The following is a 5,113-nucleotide window of genomic DNA, read 5'->3' on the forward strand; positions in this document are numbered from 1 at the left end:
GCATCTGTTCCTAGTTGTCCTTTGACACACCTTTGTTCTGCCATTAACACATTCTGACCTCTTAATGTGCCTCTAATCGCCAGCAATTTACACTTCCGTTTGTCTTTCTGATGTGGAGGATGCTGGCGTTGGACTAGGGTGAGCACAGTAAGAAGTCTTACAACACCAGGTTAAAGTCCAACAGGTTTGTTTCAAACACTAGCCTTCGGAGCACTGCTCCTTCCTCCCTTCCTCTCACCTTGTACACCTCTTGGCATTGGAAGGAGCAGTGCTCCGAAAGCTAGTGTTTTAAACAAACCTGTTGGACTTTAACCTGGTGTTGTAAGACTTCTTACTTTTGTCTTCCTGTCCACGATATCTTGTCAATCTCCACCTATCGCTGGCCCTCTAGCCAGCCCCACTTCTCTCCAGCTTTTGACAACATCCAGACTCAACGTTCGCTACCTCCCCTCTGCAGACACTGTCAGACCTGCTGTGATTGTCCAGTATTTCCTGTCTGGGACCCCATTACAGATGGAAGAACAGGAAAGGGGCCAATCTTTCAGGAAAATCTCAGCAGGTCTGGCAGCATCTGTCCCCACAGATGCTGCCAGACCTGGGATTTTCCAGTATTTTCTCTTTTCAGATTCCAGCATCCGCAGTAATTTGCTTTTGACCAATCTTTCAGTGTGCTTTTAAAATTCAAATTTTGAGTTGATCTTTTGTAAATTAATAATTCTGAAATGACCAAAATGGTGATGAAGGGAACAAAGCTAATTCGTTAGTTTGACGTGCCTGGAATGCATTAGAAATATTTGAATTCTCAATCCAAACCCAGCTGCATCTCAGGAGTATTTGTCTGATTTCTGTGCTCAATGTGATAAAATGTCAGTCTTTAGTTTGGGTAATTGATGTAAAGATCAAGCATTCCCAGACCAAAAATGAAACTTCCACTTTCCTGCCTCCAAAAGCATTTTTTGTTTCTACAGTGATGTGGAGATGCTGGCGTTGGACTGGAGTGAGCAGTCATAGGACATAGTGCAGAAGGAGGCCATTCAGCCCATCGTGTCTGCACCAACTCACTTAAATCCTCTCTGCCACCCTATCCCCGTAACCCAATAACCTTTTTGGTCACGAAGGGCAATTTATCATGGTCAATCCACCTAACCTGCACGTCTTTGGACTGTGGGAGGAAACCCACGCAGACACGGGGAGAAGGTGCAGACTCCGCACAGACAAGTGACCGAGCAGGGAATCAAACCCGAGACCCTGGTGCTGTAAAGCCACACTGCTACCTACTTGTGCTACCGTGCTGCCTGGAAAGGAGGACATGACTTATGAAGAAAGATTGAGGGAGCTAGGGCTTTGCTCACTGGAGCGAAGAAGGAAAAGAGACTTGATAGAGGTGTATAAAATGAGAAGCATGGATAGAGTGGATAGCCAGAAACTTTAGCCCAGGGTGGAAATGGCTGTCACGAGGGGACATAATAGTAAGAAGTCTTACAACACCAGGTTAAAGTCCAACAGATTTGTTTGTTGCTCCTTCCTCAGGTGAATGAAGAGGTGGGTTCCAGAAACATGTATCTAGACAAAAGTCAAAGATGAAAAACGATATTTTGAATGCGAGCATTTGCAGGTAATTAAGTCTTTCTCGATCCAGAGAGGAGGGGTAGCCCCAGGTTTAAAGAGGTGTGAATTGTCTCAAGCCAGGACAGTTGGTAGGATTTTGCAAATCCAGGTCAGACAGTGGGGGGTGAATTTTATGCGACATGAATCCAAGGTGATTCTCATCTCTTTAAACCTGGGATTACCCCTCTCTGGATCTGTAGACATAATTACCTGCGAATGCTCGCATTCAAAACATCGTCTTGCATCATTGACTTTGTTGATGTTTCTGGAACCCACCTCTTAATTCCCCAGAGCAGTGCTCCGAAAGCTAATGTTTGAAACAAACCTGTTGGACTTTAACCTGATGTAAGATTTCTTACCGTTTCTACAGTGTTGATGTTATTCAACATCCATATCCTGTGTTTTTGGAGTGAGATTAGTAACTGAGCAGCACAATTAATCCCAGTTTTGTGCTCGTGGAATTGGGATGAGTTTATCACTACTCATTTGAAAAATGAAAATGAAAATCGCTTATTGTCACGAGTAGGCTTCAATGAAGTTACTGTGAAAAGCCCCTAGTCGCCACATTCTGGCGCCTGTCCGGGGAGGCTGGTCCGGGAATCAAACTATGCTGCTGGCCTGTTTTAAAAGCCAGCGATTTAGCCTGGTGAGCTAAACCAGCCCCTAACTCATTTCAAGTCGGACCCATAGTCGAAGCCCCCTCTGGGTGGGGGGGGGGGGGGAAGAGAGAAGGGCGGCTAACAAAATAATAATCGTCGTCACAAGTAGGCTCACAACACTGTAGTGAAGTTACTGTGAAAACCTCCGAGTCGCCACATTCCGGCACCTGTTTGGGTACACAAGAGAGTATTCAGAATGTCCAAATTATCTAACAGCATGTCTTCCTGGACTGGTGGGAGGAAACCGGAGCAAACCCACACAGACACAGGGAGAACGTGCAGACTCCACACAGATAGTGACCTGGAGCTGTGAAGCAACAGTGCCACCCATAATAAAAGGATGGTGAAAGAAAGAGTAGGGGCTATTAGGGATTCAAAAGGGGACTTGCATGTGGAGGCAGGAGAAATAGCAGAGTATTAATGAGTTATCTTTACAAATGCAGAAAATGCTATGCAGACAGAGGTAGGGATGAGATAACTGGTACGCTTGAAGAATATACATTTGAGAAGGAAATGGTGTTAGAAAGGCTATCTTTACATGGCTACGGCATCAGGTCGAGACAAGCTGCATCCAAAGGTACAGAGGGAAGTGTGAGAGTTCCAGAGGCACTTGTGATATTCAGTCTTCCTTCGACACAGGTGGTACTGGAGAAATATGGATGTTGCATTTATTCCAAATGGCTTGCAGACCAGTCAGTTTGACTTCAGTGGCAGTTAAAAGTCTGAAAACAATAGTTCGGGACAAAATCAAGTCACTTAGACAAGTGCAGAATAACTAAGGAAAAACAGCATGGATTTATGAGGGGAAAACAAATTGTGTTTAACTAACTTAGGGCAGCACGGTAGCATGGTGGTTAGCATAAATGCTCACAGCTCCAGGGTCCCAGGTTCGATTCCCGGCTGGGTCACTGTCTGTGTGGAGTCTGCACATCCTCCCCGTGTGTGCGTGGGTTTCCTCCCACAGTCCAAAGATGTGCAGGTAGGTGGATTGGCCAGGCTAAATTGCCCTTAGTGTCCTAAAAAATAAGGTTAATGGGGGTTGTTGGGTTACTGGTATAGGTATATGTCGGCTTGAGTAGGGTGATCATTGCTCGGCACAACATCGAGGGCCGAAGGGCCTGTTCTGTGCTGTACTGTTCTAATTCTAACTTGCCGGTGCTTTTTGAGGCGGTAACAGAAAGTTGATGAGAGCAACATTTTTATTCAATTTGTTTTATGCGATATGGTTGTGACTGGCTGGGCCAATCCCAAATTAACCTTGAACTGACTAGCTTGCTTGGGTTAAGAGTCATCCATGTGCTGTGGGTCTGGAGTCACATGTGGGCCAGACCAGGTACGGATGGAACATTTTCTTCCCGAGAGGATATTAACGAGCCTAATTAATTTATACTGTCTACAACAGGCCTGTCCAAAATATTTGCTCGGGTTGGGTCCCCAATCATCTGCAAACTTACTGATCAACTCTCCTCCATTCATGTCTAAATAATTTATATAAACCACAAACAGCAAGGACTCCAATACTGATCCCTGTGGGACCCCACATGGCACCAGGATTAATCAGGAAAACACCCCTTGACCATCATTCTCTGGTTCCTGCCATTCAGCCAATTCTAGTTCCAATTTGCCAAATTTCTTGGATGCCATGGGCTCTTATATTGGCTATCGGTCTTCCATGTGGGACCTTATCTAAAGCCGTGCTGAAGTAGACAACGTCAAATGCCTCCCCTCATCCACACGCTTGTCACCTCTTCAAAAAATTAAATCAAGTTGATCAGACATGACCTCCCTTAACAGTCCTTGATTAATCCCTGCTTCCCCAAATGTGGATTAATTCTATCTCTTAGAATTGCTCCCAATACTTTCCGTGCCTGCTTGGATTCCTCCGGGTGCTCTTGTTCTTCCCACAAGTCCCGAAAGACGTGCTTGTTAGGTGAATTGGACATTCTGAACTCTCCCTCAGTGTACCTGAACAGGCGCCAGAGTGTGGCGACGAGAGGATTTTCAGTGACTTCACTGCAATGTTAATACACCTACCTGTGACACAAATAATTATTATTACAAGTTGAAACCTTAATTTTGCCATGCCAATGGCATGTTTACTGAAATACCAAATATAAAGAGGAATATAAAGGATTCGCTATGCGTAAAAAAAATTGCTCCCGTGTGTGCGTGTTAAGTGTGGTTACGGCGATAGGACAGAGTGTGGACCTAGCTAGGGTGCTCTTTCAGAGGGTCTGTTCAGACTCTGCAGGCCGAATGGCCTCCTCTTGCATTGTAGAGAATTCTATGATAAGCTGAAACCTTAATGGCATGCTTACTTAAATATCAAAATATAAATTAGTAGACCATTTGGTCCCTTAAGCCAGCTCCGCCATTTGATAGACCATAGGCTGATTTGATTGTGGCCTCAACTCTACTCTCTCATCTACCTCTTATACCCGTAGATTCTTGTGATTGACATTTAAAAATATTAAATGACTCCATATGAACCTACAGGTTAGGACCAGGAGTAGGCAATACGCACCTTGAACCTGCCCTGTCATTTGTAAGATGATGGCTGATTATAACACCGATTATCCATGCAGTGGTATGTTAAATATCATAATCTCTATCTTTTCTCTAAAGAATAATTGTATACTGCGTGTTGACCCCCCCCCCCCCTAAATAAGATCACCAAGGTTATCCGAAATATCATTGAAATATCTCTTTAGAAGATTGGGTCCTCTGAATTAAATGATTTTCAGAACGTGGGCGCACCTTTACAATTACAGGGTTACAATTCGTGATATTAAACAAATTTGTATTTTTAACTGAGCTTGAAAATTCGAGCATGAATCCTGGATGAG

The sequence above is a fragment of the Scyliorhinus canicula genome, chromosome 4 (genome assembly GCF_902713615.1).
Source record: "Scyliorhinus canicula chromosome 4, sScyCan1.1, whole genome shotgun sequence".
Lineage (NCBI taxonomy): Eukaryota > Metazoa > Chordata > Chondrichthyes > Carcharhiniformes > Scyliorhinidae > Scyliorhinus > Scyliorhinus canicula.